A 19,586-nucleotide genomic window follows, 5' to 3' on the forward strand; every position below is an offset into this window, starting at 1 on the left:
GGGGCCGGATTAGGTGCTAGGGCTATTGAGAAGACTAAGTCATGGAATTTGACAACGAGGGGTATGTATTTTGTTAGCAAATGCAGACACACACAGAAATAAGGGCAAAAAAGGTGCCGTGAGTTCGCTAGTAGGCAGTGTGCTGATGTGTTTACATCTCTGTCCCATCTTTTGGATTATGAGCTCCTGTGTACAGAATCTCCACATTTCAGTTGTTCTTTGTATCACAAATCCCTCTACAGTGCTTCTCTGGCACATGGTATGTACTTAAACGTGTTCGCTGAAATGATTGACGTAATAGAAGGAAATAACAGAGACAATTACACAACAGAGACAATTAAAAGAAATGATGATGAGGCTGATGATACTAATAGCTAATACTTGCTAAGTACTTACGGAGTCAGTTACCTTTCAAAGTACTTCACATATTTTATTTTAGTTTCATTTATATAACAGAAATAGCAAGGTATTATAATCTGTTTTCTGTGGATAAGGAAACTAAACAACTTGTCCAGGTACAGAGCCATGACTATAACTCAAGATTGTTTGCTCCCAAAGGCTATTCTTTTTAAAGATTTAATTTATTTATTTCAGAGAGAGAAGGGGTGGGTGGGTGGGGAAGGGCAGAGAACGAGAGGGAAAGAATTTTAAGCAGATTCCCCACTGAGCGTGGAGCTCAACCTGGGGCTTGATCCTACAACCTGTGAGATCATGACCTCAGCTGAAATCAAGAGTGGACCCTGAACCACCAGAGCCATCCAGGTACCTCCCAAAGACTATTTTGCCCACTATTCCATTCATGAGTAAGATGATGCCTGGTAACATTGTGGAAACCTTTTGTGGTCAGCTGCTCATATCTGAGTATTTGGTATTTCTTCTCCTGCTATTTTTCTTTCTTCAAACTCTACAGACACAATTATGGAGCTAAAAGTTGTGGACCAGCAACTCCAGGGAGTCATGTTTCAATTAGCAAAGTTGAAGCCGGTGTGGTCAGCTCTCTGGATTCTGATATACCTACTCTCTCCTTTTTCTTCTTCTTTTTTTTTCAGTGTAGTTTAAAATGTGCTGATGGAGAATTGGGCTGCTGACGGTAGCACCAACCTACCCATCAAAAAGAAGGAGGCAGTGGGGAGCAGTTAGGAAGAACATAGAGATATTCCTTTCCATTTTTTAAAAGCCTTTACTGGCAGAGAGAGAGCTAGGAAGATAGGAGATGGTCCAGGGGGGCTTTGCATTTCATGACTTTAAAGGTACTTAGTGTGGGGCAAAAAGTTATTTTTCTTTTTTGGCTTCTCTAAATAAGGACAGACTTATCATCTTAGAAACAAAGATGATTCTATTTCAGTATCCAATGAAATGTCTAGCTTAAAAATTGTTATATACTATGCTTTGTTTCAATGAATACCTATTTAGTCAGAACTTTTCAGAGGATACAAAATCATGTAATTTCAATGTTCACAATGAGGCCAAATCCCCAATTTTTTCTGTCAAGTGAAGTAATCTGGATGACAATCTGAGACTGTTTTAGCAGACTTTCCTTACGAACATGTTGATTGCAAGATTCGAGTGTACTTCATTAGGATGGCAATCTCCTCGAGGACTCCATAGACACAGAACAGAATAAACATCTTCAAGAACTTTTTTTTTGAACAAAAATCAACTAGATCTGTTAAATTAGTGAGGAACAGAAATGGTAACGTGCAAATTTTTAAGCAACTTGAGGAATGGGTTTACTTTGAGGCAAATGAATTACTTACTTCTTCAACCCCAACAGGGACAAAGATCATTGAATTTAAGCCATGTTCTAAAAGGCAGCTTAAAATTATGTTCTTATTGTGATTTTTCTTTATGAAAATCCATACAGATCAATATTAGCAGAATTATTATAAGATGACAAATGTGATAACATTAAGTGAAATGGCAAAGACACTCTGAGGGTAAAATTAGAGTAATGTCTGCTATAGTGACTTATAGAACATCAGGATTGCTAGTAACTTAGAACTGATATTATAGTATTGATGGTGATGGTATCCTTTTTTATAGCTTTTTTTAAAAAAATTTATTTATGATAGTCACACAGAGAGAGAGAGAGAGAGAGAGAGAGAGGCAGAGACACAGGCAGAGGGAGAAGCAGGCTCCATGCAGGGAGCCCGACGTGGGACTCGATCCCGGGTCTCCAGGATCGCACCCTGGGCCAAAGGCAGGTGCTAAACCACTGCGCCACCCAGGGATCCCCTATAGCTATTTTTTATAAAAAGATTTTATTTATTTATTTGAGAGAGAGAGAGAGAGAGCACCAGCAGAGGAAGGGGCAGAGGGCGAGGGAGAAGAAGACTCCCGGCTGAATACGGAGCCCAATGCGGAACTCGATCCCAGGACTGCGGGATCACGACCTGAGCCAAAGGCAGATGCTCAACCACTGAGCCACCCAGTTGCCCTATAGCAAATCTTAATAAATTAATTTCCTTCAATGATCCAAATTTCACACATTAAACAATTGATTGTGTGGGGGTCTATGTTCAGAGACTGTTGTACTTATATTTGGAGATACAATAGTGATTTTGTTCTTGAATATTAGATGTGAAAGTTGAATTACCTAAGCTTATATTACATCCAGTTTGTAACACTATTTGTGTAGTTAAACTCTGATTTTGACTGGTTTTGAGATTCCTATGACTCTTTCTCTCAGAACTCAATTGATAATATGACCATATTGCTTTCCATTTAGCTTATCACTCCTGGAGCAGAACTACTTTAATCATTAATTATTATGCCAGAATGTAAGCAGCATGATAACAGGAAAGGGAACACAGTATGGCTTTAATGTCAGAACAGAAGAGACATTCAGTAATATTTGCTGAATGAATGAATGAATGAATGATAACTTGATAGGACATCTTCATATCTGGTAATCATTATACTAATCAGCATTTATTGGGTACTTATCATATCTTAGATACATTTTTTGATTTTGTACATATTTGATTCTCATAAAAACTGAACATCAGACAGTTTTAAGTACCTTGCACAAGTTCAGGCGGCCAGGGAGTGAGTAATAAACTCAAACCCAGCTTGCTCTTTCTCTGGGTCTGTGGAAGCTGCTCTTTTCCCCTTGCTCTGTAGTATTTTTCCCATCCCTTTTTGTTTATCCTCACCAAGGAGTGAGCTCTGCAGACTGGATGTTGTTCGTGGAGTGTGTGAGTGGATTGTTCTGAGCTCTGCTGTCTGGTCCCTCATGTGGGGTCTGGTCTCCTCTTTAGCTCTAGGGCTGTGAGGTGGATTTTAATGGGCACTGAGCCATCCCTGAAACAAGTGCTCACTAATGCCGATCTACAAACGTTCCCTCTTCCTCCTTCCTCTCCTGGGGATTTATTTGTGTCCGGAGCATGGGCCTTACAAGCAATGTGATGTTTTCTGAGCCTTCTTTACCTTGTTTGTAAGATTAAAGGGAGATGCCGTATCGGAGCTGTTTGGCAAATACCTTTCAAATTGGAAGTCTTTTTGGCTTTGCATTTTTAATTGTACAGACAACAGTATACTGGAGTCATGTAGAAAATGTCTATAACTTGGCCTGGTTGATGGCCCTATTTACTAAACAGCATTTAAAAATCAGATTAAAATTCACAGCCTCTTCTACTTCATCTCCGCCCTTTGCTCTTTGCCCTTTGCACCAAACCAACCCAATCAAACTTCATAAAAAAAAAAAAAAAAAAAAAAAAAAAAAAAAAAGACCAGGTTTGGATTTTGAATCTAGAATGCTTTGAACCAAGGGAAATGACTTATTTGTTCACTTTTAGTGTGTCTGTTTATGGGGACCGGATTCCAATGCCATTAGTACATGTTTACTTACTTGGCTGCCAGAGCACTAGATATCAAATATCAAGGACACTACTTAGGGTTACATGACCGAGGACACTGTCATGGCTTCTTGTCTTTGTGTCTCAGGGCCTGAGAAAAACCTTCTTCTCAAGACCGTGTCCTCTCGCTCTTAAATTTATCATATTAGTGATACCTAAATATTAAGAACAAACATCAAAATGTGCAATGAAACTGTTCAATACACTAACAAGTAACGAATAGTAAAGTTGTTAGTCTGTTTAATAACATCATTACACATAATAACACTCCATACCCCATTAAGGGAAAAATTAATATGATTCTCCTTCACTCAACTCTTTTACACCTTAAAATGGAAAACAATTAGTTTTAGGCAGTTTTTGTTGCACAGGTTTCTCCTCCAGCTTGGATGCAGCTGTCAAACTTACTTCTGCATTGACCTATAAAGAATGAAAAGCAAGTGGATAATAAACTTACTGCTTAGATTCAGAAGCATGTGTCAGCTCTGCAAGTATTGCTGACTTAGCCCTCCCTCCCTTCACCTCATTGCCTTTTCACTTGCTGAAAAAAAAAAAAAAAAAAGAAGTCCAGATTCTCCTACCTCAAACAGACTTTTTGAAAATGGTATGAAAACAAGAGCCTGCTGCCAGAGGGAGCAGGAGCCGCCAGTCCTGTTGCCACCATCACGGCGGGCTGGGGCTGCTGGACAGTGATGGGCCTGATTGACAGAGCCAGGCCTAACTCTGCGTGAAGGCCAAGGGCTCCAGGCCGATGAAACACCTCTGGAAATGTGCCCGGTGGAAACACAGAGCGGCATGGGTCTCATGCCAAAGATTTTCGGGACTGGGTCCAAAAACATCTTCTGCAAGAGGAAATGAAAGAGGAAATAACTTGTTATTCCAAAGGGGTGAGAGGGCTGGGGTGAGAGTTGAAAGAAGGGTTGAAAAGAAAGAAAGAGAAGTGAGCTGTGAAGGTGAGGATATGCCGAAGAGGGGAAGGGAGCGGCTGGAGCTGGAAATTTTAATAAGCTCACAGAGATAAGGAGGAAGTAGGGACTGTTTGGAAGGCAAACACACCATAATGGAAAGGGCAGCCTTGCCAAGAATAACAATGGCAAGATAATTAAAGGAAAAGGCTAACAGAAATGTGAGGAAAAAGAGAAAACGCTGAACAGGTCTTCAACCGAGAACATTCCAACTCAGCATTTCGTAACTGACAACATCAACAGGAAAAGGAAAGCATTGCCTTCTGCAGCGCCGCCCGCACAGATATCCTACCCTGTGCTGTTCGTGTTATCTCTCTGTTTTTTGTTGACTCAGGTAGAGTGGGATACACTGGGTGGGGTGAGACTTATAACCTCCCTTGTTTATCTCTCTGGATCCAGTATGTTTTGGATATTTGTTAGAAGGCCGCAATACCAGGATACTTCATTGACTTCCTAAATTCTATTATTTTGCAGTGTTACTACCTGTGATTTACTAGGCTATAATTCCGAGTCATATACCTCCTGTATACATAAGATTTTCTAGAGCTCTTTTCATGCTAGTTAATGGAGTACCAGAAAAATCATTTAAAAGACGATCAAGCTTAGTAAGTGGTATACTAATCCACACACAACATGACAGGGCTTGGTACTCTACCCCCTTCTGTGCTGTACATGGTTAATGTCCCGCTCAAATTTGCGTCTCTTCCAGCTCTTGAGCATTCCACAACTTTCTTTCTGGACGTGAGTAAAATTGTTCGGAAGACCGGATATACAAAGAGGGGCTTACAGAGATCACCAGCAAATAAAAATAATATTGACTTCTTAGAACAGAGATCCAAATTAGACTTTTCATTTTTGTCAAATGAAAGCAATGCTAGGGGTCTCCTGCCTCAATTATGACCAGATGTGGTGTTTATATGTAACTTCATTTATTGAAAAGAGTATGAAAGATGATCAGGGAAAATATATTTTTCGAATGTCACAAAATTCACCAGATCTAATATCGTTTTAACAAAATTTTCCCAAAGGAAATTTGTTAAATTTGTTGTTTTAGGTATGTATGTATGTAAGTGGATACACAATGTTACATTAGTTTCAGGCGTACAACATAGAGATTCCTCAAGGTAGTGCATTACACTCCATGCTCACCCCGAGGGTAGCTACCATAAACTGTCGCTATTTGCAGGTGACGTGATAAAATCCTAAAGACACCATCAAAAAACTACTAAAAACAATTAAAGAATCCAGTACAGCTGCAGAATAGAAAATCAATACCCAGAAATGGTAGTGAGTCTATGCACTAATAAAGAAGTAGCAGAAGGAGACAAAATACCTAGGAATAAACTTAACCAAAGGTTGTTTGATATGTATCCACATTTGTAATACCTCATCACGCCATTCCAAAAATGTGTATTAATATGTGAAACCTTAGGAATAATATGTGACTGAACATCCTAACCACTGCTTTATTTCCTCTCTTTGGGGTAAATATTTGTTAAGTTTAACTTCACTTAATGTTTTAAAAATGTTTTCACAGGTTTTCTTTTCTTAACAGTTTACACAGGAATCTATAAGATCTTAAAATCTTGACATCTTTTCCTTTTTTGTCAGGCACAATTGGTGAGAAATAAAATAAAACAGAAAGCTTAACCTTGGCTCTTTTACCACCAGAGAAGCCTGATAATTTAGCAATATTATCTGTATATCCTCAAAATTTAAAGAACCAAGAGAGATGACATTGGAATGGACAATCTTTACTTATTTACTTACTCATTTATTTTTTAAAAGCTTATTTATTTATCCATTCATGAAAGACACACAGAGAGAGGCAGAGACACAGGCAGAGGGAGAAGCAGGCTCTATGCTGGAAGCCTGATGCAGGACTCGATCCCAAGACCCTGGGATCATGACCTGAGTCAAAGGCAGATACTCAACCGCTGAGCCACCCAGGTGCCCTGGAATGGGCAATCTTTTTTTTAAAGGCAGGAGCTCTCTTTGGTTATCAGACAGGCAGTTATACAGGAGCCCTGGAGCTCCTCTCTAGATTTGGCTTTGTCACAGAACCTATTGGTTGGAAGGAGCAAGCCCAATGAGAAAGGAGAAAAAGAAGGGCTTCCTTCTAGTGAGCCTGGGGAGATGCACACATGGAAAAAATGGAGAATGAGTTCCAAAAGGATACTAGAACCGAGGAAGAGTTTATGCAGACCCACCAGGAGAAAGGAGTACTGAAGCAAACCCGGAATCCAGTTATAGCAAACAGAAGAAAATCCAGATGCATTTCTTTGTCTTAATGTCCCAAAAAGATTGCCTCACTTCTCAGGAAGACTCTCAGTGGGGTTGTTGCTGGATTTTGGAATTGAGAATGTGGCTCTCAACTCGTGGGCCAGACTAATAGTGTGAGAATTCGATTCATCTGGTTGCTGGTGCCCTCTGCAAAGGGATGTTTACTCTATAATTTTTATTTATTTATTTATTTTTTTAGATACAGACATTTGTTTGAAGGTTATTCTTACTACATTGGAGGATAGCAGGTACATATTTGGTTTCTATTTTTTTTAAATTTTTTTTCTATTTATTTATTTATGATAGTCACAGAGAGAGAGAGAGAGAGAGAGAGAGAGAGAGAGAGAGAGAGAGAGGCAGAGACACAGGCAGAGGGAGAAGCAGGCTCCATGCACCGGGAGCCGGACGTGGGATTCGATCCCAGGTCTCCAGGATCGCGCCCTGGGCCAAAGGCAGGCGCCAAACTGCTGGGCCACCCAGGGATCCCATGGTTTCTATTTTTGATATATGTAACTTGAACTGCGATCTCAAGGAATGAAAAACCCCTTTTCAACACACTTCAAAAATAAAAGCTAGCCCTCAATTCTTTATGGTACTGGAATGGAGTGGGTCTAGAACAATTGAAATATGGAATACCTGGGAATTTCAGATGTACGAAGAGCCTGAAAAGTGGAATCTCCTAAATTGGTATCACAACTCTTAATCGAAGAATGGGGAGTAGAGGCTAATACAGTGACACAACAGACATACAGTACAACCCTTTAAGCACCAATGGAAAACTGAAGCTTGAATGGAATATTCTTGACTACTTGCTTCCTTCTATCTTTATTTTAGGAAAGGTTGTGAGATATATGCGTGGCTCAATTGGTGAAGCGTCTGCCTTTGGCTCAGGTCATGATCCTGGGGACCCTGGGATAGAGCTGCACATCTGGCTCCCTGCTCAGTGGGGAGCCCGCATCTCCCTTTCCCTCTGCCTGCCACTCCCCCTCTTCCTGCTTTTTCTCTCTTTCCCAAGTAAATGGATAAAATCTTGAGAAAAAAAAAAAAAGAAAGAAAAGGTTGCTTTTAATCTCACCCAGGGCGGGTCACTCATTCACCATTGTGTTTCATCCCTATTTCAGCATCTAGCTTATTCTTTTTGCACATAGTTGGGGCTCAATTTGTTTGATATGTCATCAAATTGAGAACAAGATCTAGATGTTTCTTGTGACTCAAAGCTCCTTGGTAAATTTTCACAGTAAATTTTCAGCTATAGAGAATTATGTGAGTAGTGTTTAAAATGAAATTTCATTAAAAGTCTCTGGGATGCTGAATGAGGATACATTAAAACCAAGTTTTATCTTTCTTCCAAGTGGGATCAGGAACAAACAGGCATTTATCCAGGCACGTGCACCAGACCTCGTGACAACTCAGAAAATGCCATTTACTTACTGCTCAAGAGGAAGGTAAACTCCAAAAAACAGAGATCTCCAGCCTTTTGTGTTCTGCTCCTATCTTTTAGGCACCCAGACACCCTCCTAGAAGAAATACATTTTTCATGAATTCTCTTAGGACCATCTGACAAAAATTAAGTGCTTTTTTTTTTTTCTTTCTGGGAGCAGGTTTTTATTGGTGTCTTGATCTTCTTGTTCACCAAAATGTCACAAGAAAAAAAAAATGTTCGTGAAGCCATCTCTCCCTTTGGCTTCAGAGTGTGATTGGCTGACAGGATGCATGAGGGGAAGTTTGTGGGAATGGCAATTATCTAATAACAGCATTTTAAATACATCCTTATTTTATGGGTTTTGTTTGGAAACTACTTCCTTACACTGCAGGTTTTATTAGTACTTAAAAACAAACTTGAATTTCCCTGCTTCTTGGGCAAATAAAAAGCGGAATCTTAATTTAGTCTGGTTAGTTTTTTATTGTATGTAAAATTTGAACTGATTATTTTAATTTCATCTGATTAAAACATAAAACTGTTCTCCCTACCACTTATGAATCTCCTCTTTGGTTCTTGTTTAGAGGAGGATGGATTGTCCTCCGTTACAGAGTCAGAGAGGCTGCTCTGATTGGGGTAAACCATTGGTAGTTCCTCTCGGAGGATCCATTTTTTGTGATCTAGAAATAAAAGAGGATCAGGAACTTGACTGGCACCTTCTTGAAAGCAGAGGGCTTGATACCTTGCCTTCTAAGTATCAGAAAGAAGAAGATAGTTGAATGAGTTTCCTGTTGTTGCTGTAAAAAAAATGACCATAAGCTCGGTGACTCAAAACAATACAAACTTATTTTGTACAGTTCTGGAGATCAGAAGTCCAAAATCAGTTGTTTTGAGTTAAAGTCAAGATGTTACTAGGGCCATGCTCTCTGGGAGAATCTGTTTCCTTGCCTTTTCCAGCTCTTGGAATTGTATTCCTCTGCTCCTGGCCTCTTCCTCCATCTTCAAAGGCACTGATTAGCATCTTTTTTCTGGACTCAGCTTCCCTCTGCCTCTGTTACCTGGCCTTCCTTTCTTTTATAACCAGATCTCTACTGGCTTCTTATAAGAGCTTGTGATTATAATCCAGGCTAGTATCCCTATCTCAAGATCTTTAATTTAATGATATCTCCAGAGTTCCTTTTTGCCATAGAAAGTAACATTCTTAAGTTCCAGGGATTAGGATCTAAATATCTGGAGAACCCCTATTAAGTCTACTACAATATTTGAGCTTTTTCTTTTTTTTTTTTTTTTTAATTTTTTATTTATTTATGATAGTCACAAAGAGAGAGAGAGAGGCAGAGACACAGGCGGAGGGAGAAGCAGGCTTCATGCACCGGGAGCCTGATGTGGGATTCGATCCCGGGTCTCCAGGATCGCGCGCTGGGCCAAAGGCAGGCGCCAAACCGCTGCGCCACCCAGGGATCCCTATTTGAGCTTTTTCTAAACAGAGTAGGGCCTGAGTCATGTTGTATTGAGTGGGGGATGCCCCAAAAACTCGATTTTTTTTTTTTTTTTGCTTTTGCAAAAATGTATGATACAATTGCTTCAATGGGAGAAGTAGGGAATTCTTGAATCACAAACACGTGATTGCTTCTCCTGTAGGAGTTTAGGAAATAAAGGTGTTTTTGTAGTTATAAGTGAATTGCCATGAAAACTAAGAAGATAGAGCTTTGAGGCATGCAATCATCTCTGTTTTACATGAGGACTCTGAGGCCATGGTGACATTATAAAACTTGCCTATGATCACACAGGGAGTAAGTGGTGAAATTTGGATTTAAACTCAGAGCCCATGTTTTACCTGCTAGACCAGAATGGAGAGTAGAGAGTGAGCTGAGGCCCAAAGAGAAATGGGTAGAGGGAGAGGTGGGACATGGTGTTGGCTTCTCAAGTCAGAGTCATAACCTCCTAGAGTTGGAAGGCAACTAGACTTTCTAGATTTCATGAGGGGGTACCTTTCAGTCTGGTACGTGGGGGTACCTAGGATCCAACCTAGGTTAGTCTTGTTGGTATTATCACAGCTAGCAGTCTGTCTAAAGAAGAGCTGTGGAACACAAGGCTCGTGTCTGCTCAAAGACAGGAGGCAGGTGAGGGCCTGACTCCACATCCATTCTCACCTGCTCCAGGTCTCATTTTCTCAGTTCCTTTCTTCTCGCATCATCAAGATCACCATCATCAAGATCTCGCATCATCATCACCTCATTTTGCTCTGGTCCTTTCTCATCAGCCTGCAAACTTGTTGAATCTTCCTCTTTTGTTTTATTTTCTTTTGGCATAACCTTCCATCATGCTGGTACTCAATTTCCCTCCTTCCAGTTACCACCACGTTTCTTGAAGGAGTAATTCAGTCTTGCCAAATGGACTTTCCCGTACTCACTTCCCATGTACTCACTTCTGCTCCTCCTCTGGCCAGGGTTTCCCTCCCACAGCTTCTCTAGAACCGCTCTCGTAATTCACCTGCGTCTTGCTAGTGGCCGAGTCTACTGGTCTTTTTCCAGTTCGTAGGCCCAGTGACCTCTCTGCAGTATGTGAGACCACTGGTTACTCTCTACTTTGCAGAATCCCCATTTTTGTGTTCCCTCTCTGAGTCTTTTCTTCATTCCTTTTCCATTGCTTAGATGTTAGAATACAGATGAGTCTGTCTCTGGTCCTCTTATTTCTGCACACTTTGTCCTTGCATCTCTCATCTGCTCCCATTGGTTCAGCCACCAGGAATGTGGAGAAGACCTCCCAATCCAAACCTGCAGGCTGAGTCTGAGGCCCATCCTTCTCACAGCTTCCCTTATATCTCCTTCTGGATGTGATCTGCAGAACTGCAAACTTATCATCTCAAAACCGAACTCAGTGTCTTCTTTTCTAAATTTATTTTATACCTTCTCAATTTGTCCTGTTTTATTTGTATACCATCTACCTGATATAGCAAACCAAGAAAGGTGGAGTCACCTCCTCTCTCTTCATTTTAACATCTAATGGTCATTAAATCCTGTGTCTTTGGCATCCTTGTTACCACCTCCTAAACCTGGGCCTTTATTCTTGACTACTTGGTTATAATAGGCTAACCTGTCTCTCTGGCCAGTCCTCTTCAACGTCTGTCAATGACAATGTCCAAAGTGATCTATCATCAGCCACCATCAGGAATGTCTTTTGTCCCTCACAAAATCCTGCTAAATCTTCCAGACCCAGCTAGAATGTTGAGCCCTTCTCTGTGGAGGAGGAATTGGCCGCCTTTCTTTCCACAGGTGGAAAGAACCCCTGGGTTCTTGTTCCGGGTCTGAACCCCCAGGGGACTGAAGGTCTTCCGGGGCTTTGTCTTGTATCCTCAGAGGCTGGCATGGGACCTGCCTCCCAGGAAGTGCTCATGACTGTCTGTTGGACGAATTGTGGAAGCCGTACAAGAAGATGGAGGGATGAACCAATGAGGCTACAACAAGACCATTTTCAAAATGAGTGAAAGACACTTTTCTATGTCATATTTTCTTCTCTCTTCCACAGTTTGGATTTTCGGGCTCATTGACCCAGACCATTCCTTTCAGTGCAGTGAGGAGAGAAACTTGGGGAGAATCATATAAAATAATTAAATTAGGAGTCCCTAATTAATCATTTTGTCTCCCAGGGGTTAACCTCTTACCTAAACAAAATTTTCTGAAAGCCTCATTCATACTTTGTAAATTGGAGAAAATACATTTACTTGGCCTTTCAGGACTTCACAGGTGGTTTAGGCTATGTTTCTATCTTTTATAGGATCTGCAGCTATAGGTAGGAAACTTCTGAAGCATGTTTGCATACTGGCTGAGGTCCTCTATTAGAAACCCCATGTATGTTATGAGAAAAAGTAGGCAGCTGTCAAGAAGAAAGGAAACTAACATTTACTGAGCCCCAAATACTTGGCAAGCACTCTGCCAAGTGCTTTCACAAACATCTCACATCTCAAAAAAACTTTGCCTGGAAGGCAAGACAAGACTGAGATGTTCACCGAGGGCCTCTGCCATCAAGTCAATATTTTGTAAATATTTAGTCACATTTATATGAAGACTAGGCTGGGCACTGCCCGTGGGAAGAGCTGAGAGGGAGGATGTTGCACAGGCTCAGCATCCTCTTTATTGTTCGTGGCGATTCAGCTCTGCTGCAAGAAGCAAAGCAAAATCCTGCATCACTGGCACCTTTCCTCCTTTGAAGGCAGTTTATGCTCAGTTATTATAACTCATGGACATCTCTTACAATCTCACTCCACCTTCCCACCCCAAATGAAACCATTTTACTTGGAACGTAGATGAAGCCAGGGCCACAGAGACTGCAAATAGCAAGTTTGCCATGTAAGAGTAGGGCATGTAGCACTCTGGGGCTGGTAGGGTACCCTCCTGCCCCCACAGCATTAGGGATTCAGACTCCCCGTAGATGGTCGTGTGCCCTCCCTCTGGCAGGATTTTCATAGTCCTGGTCTGGGAGGGCTTCCTACCATATCCACGTTCCATCCAATGGGAAGGAGAAAAAGGGATGGGGGAAGGAGAGGCCACTTCTCTTCTTTTTCCACGCACGTGATTTGAAAGCTCTGCTTAACCTCCCTGGCCCAAACCTCGACATGGGACTGCTTTAAGATGATACAGCCTTCCCAGCTTGGCCACCTGAAAAGGAGGGAGAATGGATATTAGACATCAACTATTATTCCCCGCCATACGTTTGTCAAATAATGTGCTTCAACTATATGTCATAGTCTTCATGGGAGGAGCTCTGTATCTGTGTTTCCCCTTCTGGTTATATTCTCAGAGTGATGCAAACGTCAGGGAGATTCAGTGTCCTTTTTAGATTGCAGCTTTTGGCCACCTCCCCGAGAGCCCACTGCCTTGGCAGACTCAGCTGTAGGCAGTGTGTTCTCACCTCAAAGATGAGGTCAGAGAGCCTTAGTGGGATGGGTTGGTTTGTTTTTCTCTGGGGTTCCCCTGGTTCTCCCTTACCTTCAAAACTTAGCAAGACAGATCTTAGCCACTTAAGAGAAGCTCTCAGACTCTGAGCATAGATAGCTCCTACAGTCACACACTGATAGGGCATTTATACGCAAGGACTGGTTCCCGGATTGCTCTTACAGGAGGACCTCCTGGAAGCTGATAGAAATTAGGACACTCCTTCTGTTGCCCCTGGTTACTTTTGAATGTTTAAAAATTATTTTTTGTTAGCATTCAGTCTCAATTCTCTTTCTGCCTTTTCTCCATGCCAACGTCTACAAAAAAGTTCTCCCTTTTGGAGGCTTTCCAGTCATTGTATGGTGAAGCAATTGAAGAAACAACCGCGTAATCACAGCGGTTGTCAGTTCCTGGGGCCTGGCCCTGGGCCCTGCAGCTCACATTCGGGAGCAGAGACATTAAGGAGACACTCACCCAAACTACAATGTTCAAGGCACCAAGTTTATGGTGAAATTCCAGACTCTTCCTCTGGGTACAAAAGGAACCCAGTGAAAATGCTGTCATCCTCAGGACTGACACATAGCCCATTCCAATCTTTTGAAACGAGCCGACTTCACAGAAGCCAGCATGGCCAAGCATTGTGAAAGGCAAGGGCAACAGTCTTTGCTCATTTTTTCCTCTCTTTGTCCCAATCTTTGCTTCTTTCTTCCCCTTCTTCATCTTCTTCTGGAGGGCTTTCTTAAGCTTGGGTTTTCTGAACCATCTGAAACAGCTGTCTTCTGTGCTGGCTCTGTTCTAAGCGTCTTATCTCTCTTAACCATTCAGTGCTCACCTATAAGGGTATTAGTGCTCCCATTTACTAGGACAGGACACTGAGGCACAGAGATGTTAAGAAACTTGCCGGAGATTGCACAATCGGCTGTGGCTGTTTGAGCCTATGTAACTTGCCTATGGCTGTATGGGTGGTGGAACTGGGATCCAAGCCCAGGTCTTTGGTTCCAGACCTCCATCTTTTCTTATCTACCATCCTTAGAGTGAAATATGGTCCTTACAATTATGTGACCACTGAATGGGGCTAGGGCGCTCCTGTCTGTGACCTGTATCTCTTGTAGAAGCCCCCCCACGCCCCACACCCAGGTCGGAAACACTGATTTAATCTCAGTGGAGCATAAAGGCAGCTGTTGCACATATGCTGCGACATAAGGCACTAGAGAAGCATTACCTATATTTCATATCCTTGTTCAAGTCTCCACTCTCCCATTCACCTGCCAGCATAAGGAGAGTGGTTTTCTTTTGCACAAGGATAATCTGAAATGCTACTTTTGCATCAGAAAACTAAGAGGTTCATATATCCTGCCTGGATGGGAATGTTTTTCAGTCTCAGAGCCTATAAAAATATTGTGGCATGAACGGTTCAGCTGAAACAACAGAATGCTGGGAAAATGAGTCTGCAAAATGTACTTGAAATATTAGTCATCAACATGGTATAAAACACCATTTCTCCCACAGAGGGAGGCCTGTGCCTGGAAGCTAAGTGCACTTTTGCCTGCAGGACCAGGTGGGGATTGTAGGTTTATGCTTTGCAAACTCTTAATTACTCAAACCCATCTACTAATATGAAGATTAAAGACTAGGGAATATATCTCATTCCTCTGAGCTTCCTGATATTTCTTCAAAGGTGATAGAAAACAGAAGTGTCTTTGTACTGTAAAGACATGGGAATATATATATATATATATATATATAATAAAAACTGTACGTAAATATTATATAAAATTTATACATACATATTTTATATTATATAGAAATATATAATAAAATTTGTATTTATATCATATATAAATATATAATATAATGCATAAATTATATCACATATATAACTTTTTATATATTTTTATACATCTTCTAAATACAAGTACATATAATGCATCTATATATACATACAAAAGCCAGTGGTGCAAAGGTTTGTTTTTAAATTAACCTAAACAATAGGTTCTGCAACGAATCTTTGTTTCAATAAAAACTTAAGACAAAAAATGTCAATTAAAAGATAAATACAAAAGATATTAAAACTTGCTGAGGGCATTAGTTTGGGTGTCTTGTGGAGATGTGGATGGGGGGGAAAATGTGGCTTTCATTAAAAATGATGATTAAAAATCTTTTTTTTCTTAAAATTCTCTTGAGGGTTTCCGCAGAATTTCAGCCCAAGTTGCCAAAGGTTTTTATTATTAGGGAGACTTCTCATCCTGACCTGCTTAAGCAATAGCTTTACATTGCACATCTGCATTTTGGGCGGGTGAGTTCAGGTTCTAGACGTGAGTCTGGTCCTGGGTGAACTCTCCCCCCACCCCCCGCTGCCCCACCCCATGTCTTTCGCAGGAGTGACTGTGTGGTCCCTGGCCACACAAGGTGCAGGCCCTGAGACCCCTGGGCTCCTCTGCCCGCCAGGGCCTGGCCAGGCTCCCAGCAGAGTTGAGGCATCACCGGGGCCGCTGACGTCCACAGCACAACTCGACACATTTTATAATCATGGATTCAGAGAGCTTGCGTGAGCTGACCGTGCTGGATCTTTCCATGCATTCTAAACACAGGGCATTGATGCTCTGCTTTAATTAGCAGCCTCATTGATTCTTGAACTTGCCCACGTGTTCTGCTGTGGTGGGTACACACCTCATTGCAGCAAAGGGCGGCACAGAAAGAGTCACTTGTCAGCACAGCACATTTTCTGGATGCCAGCAGGTTGGCCATTCGTCAAGGCGCCAGCATTTGTTGACTGCTGGTAATGGATTTCTGTGTTTGTTTTATGAAGATTTTCATGCTCGTACTTGGAAGAACTTTGGCAGCCCTTAGGTGAAGGCGGCTCAGAGTGAGATGTGAACTGGGGAGCAGCTCTCCAGCCCACGGTGCCCACAGACTGCTTGCTCCTTCCCTGGGCTGGTGGTTCCTGAAACTCCTAGAGACCCGGTTTGCTTGGCTGAGCTAGAAGCCATCCTGTGCCACCAGGGCAGCCCTGGCTCTCAGAGGTGTCCTGGCAACGTATGTGCGGCATTATTTCAGGAGTCCTAGGCTGGGCAGCGTGGTGGGGAGACCTAGAATTACAGGGGGTAGGGGAGGATATTTCCTCAGGGGTCTCAGAGGTGCTGGGGCCACAGTTATATCCAACACCCAGAGGCTTTTCAAGATTCTGATCGAAGACCTTGTGGCCAGTAGCTGGGTCTGGGGCATCCTCTCTGGTGCATCTCAGTGCAAGCCTGGTTTTGTGGGATGAGCACCGGACCGGGAGTCCTCAGGGAGCAGGAGTCTGGTGCTTGCTTGGCATCCCCTTGGATGCATGACCTTGGCTGTGTCCCTCTCTGGGTAGCTATAAAATGCAGCAGCTGGATGGAAGTTTCTTAGGGTAGCTGGTTTGGAGAAGTGGTGATGGGAGCCTGCAGGGGAGGCCGCTTTGCCCCTCTCCAGCAGCACCCTGGCTGGAGTGCCATGAGCCGCGCTGTCCCCACATGCCACAGAGCACTGGGAGGGACTGGCATGGGCCTGGCAGGCAGAAGAGACCTCATGGAGTGTGACAAATGAAAAATTTTAAAACGACATTTACTTTTACAAGTCAGACATTTAAGTGGGTCCTTTTTATGGAGCATTTTCAATTTTTATATCACCTAAGAGACTTCTGCATTTCTTACAATTCTTCTGCACATTAAAAATGAATTACAGTCTCATCCATTTTTAGAAAAGAATTTTGAGGAATTTGTAAAACAGACAAAGTCCGCACGTGCCCTGAGACAGTCCAACAATCTGAATGAGTCCCCCCCTCCCCCTGATTGATATACTAGCACCAGTGACTGAGGAAAAGAAATGAAACATCACAATTTTAGTATGAACCTAGTGTTTGGTATCATTTGTAAATATTTTTACTGTCTCTCCCACTGTTTAATGTGTTTCTTGATGTTTCTTTGGGGAAAGTCATGTGGATAGAAATCAGCAAACAGTGGGGCCAGTGTTGGAGCCCAGAGTGCCCGGGGAACCTGATGTGTCCCAGGGTCGTAGCCCCCCGGGCCTTAGACCAGCCTCTGAGCTAACTGGTGTGCATGTATTTAATCCCCACAACAGTACTGTGAGGAAGCACTGTTTTGTCTTGTGCATCTTAGAAGGATGCACTGCAAGGGCAAGGTGTGTGCCAAGGTGTTAGGCTGTGAACACTGGGTCCTTGCTGGGTCCTTGCAGGACTGTCCTGGTGGCACCCGGGAGGGCCTTGGCCTTCCCGTCTGGCTTCAATCACACAGCACTTAAGGACCCACTTAAATGACTGATCTCTCTGAAACTACCCTAGGTACACGGAGGTTTCTTGAGAAGAGGATCCAGGTTTGCTTTTGCATCTAACAGGTCCCAATTTTATACCTGTTGGATGACTGGGTTGAACTGAACAGTGGGACCCCTTTGCATCCTGCCCTTGGGGAAGAATTTGAGAAATCGAGGCCGACTTTGTCCCATAGTTTGTAGGACTAATGTGGGTAGGGAGCTCCCATGGCCAGGTGGAGAGCGTCGGACTCCAGAACGTGGTTAGCACGTGCCTGACCTGGACAATGGCGATGGGCAGGGTAAGGAGAAAAGTCTTTATTCTGAGTTTATGTGGATTGGGGTGTGGTTGCCTGTGGCTCCTGCAACCAGCGCTGAAACCAGTTGTGGAGGTTTCCCCCCAACACGGTTGGACGCCTTGCCGGGGTAGCCACAGGTTAGAAAGCAGCAGGAAGATGGGAACCAGGCCTGCGAGGGGTCTGGAAAGCCCTGGAACAGTGGAAACTACAGGGAGTGCTTACCTCACGGGGAGAAGGTTTCACCTGCCCTGGTAATGCTGTAATTCACGCAGTCTTTTGTGAATGAGGAAGTTAATTTGTGGATATTTCGGTTCAGAAAATTCATTTTCCTAGTATTCCATGGCATAGATGAAATTTAGGACACGATGCCCTGATCACAGTTATTTTAGGACGTTACAAAGAGAATACTATAAATACTGTACTCTATCAGTTCTCTAGAATGGGGGCAGGAATTCGATTCTCTCATTCACGATGATTTTCCCAGCACTTAGAACAGCACCAGACATTGTTCAGGGGCCGGGAAATACTTGTCAAATGACTGTGAATGGATGAAATGTGTAGGTTCCTAAAAAACCCTGCAAGCTCCCGGCAGAGCTCCTTACGTTCACTAGTGATGCTTTATTTTAGTGATTTTAAACTAAAAAAAAAAAAAAAAAAAAGAATCTTACATACAACTTGAATATATAAATAAACATGTTTTTAATGAATAAGTCCAAGTATGTAACTTTCCCTTATTTTACAGCTGATCGATAACTATGGAGGTGTCATGTGACAAACCGACAATCTAAAAGTCAGGACTACTGTCATACAGCAGCCCTAAAATCCAATTTCTTTCTGTCTTCTATATCGCTTGCCCAGTACTGTATCAAAAAAATATTGGTTCACCCAAAAGTAGTTTGCCCTGCAGCCCCAGGATACTCCTTAGTGGAGCTGACTCGGAAGCTTGTGAGAACGAGCAGAAAATGTTTCCAAGTTGAATCGTTAACCGTATGATACCCATTTGCTCATAAACCTCATCATCAACTTGCCGGATCAGAAGGGCTGCAACGGTCGTGCAAGCGCTAAAGGAATCGACGATATGGATGAGTGGTAGGCATTCGTTGGTCACTGACCACCAGTCAGGTTGCCATGAAGGGAAAGTGCCTAATCTTGGCTGTGGGTAGCGTACTGGGATATCTGCTCAAACCCGAACGCTCGCCCCTGCCTACAGAACCTTGGAACTCCAAAGAACATGGAGGGTAAGAGGGCAGAAGGTAGTTAGGTAGCAAAAAAGCCTCATTAATGAATAGGACTTGGTCTGAATGAGGTTTTCACTCATTTATCCACGTGTTCGCTTGTTCATTCCCAAATATCTGTGGAGTGTCTACTGTAAATAAAGGGCTACTCTCTTCAAAGAGGTTACGATCTAGCTGCTGGAGATATAAAATCTAGATTAGGGAACATGGGGACTGCAAGGGTAGGATAATGTAGTTCAAATCACTTAGAGGGGGTACAAGGCCAATAACTGGTATGAGGTGGAGGTGGTTAGTGAAGGT

The sequence above is a fragment of the Vulpes lagopus genome, chromosome 4 (assembly GCF_018345385.1).
Source record: "Vulpes lagopus strain Blue_001 chromosome 4, ASM1834538v1, whole genome shotgun sequence".
Taxonomy (NCBI): Eukaryota; Metazoa; Chordata; class Mammalia; order Carnivora; family Canidae; genus Vulpes; species Vulpes lagopus.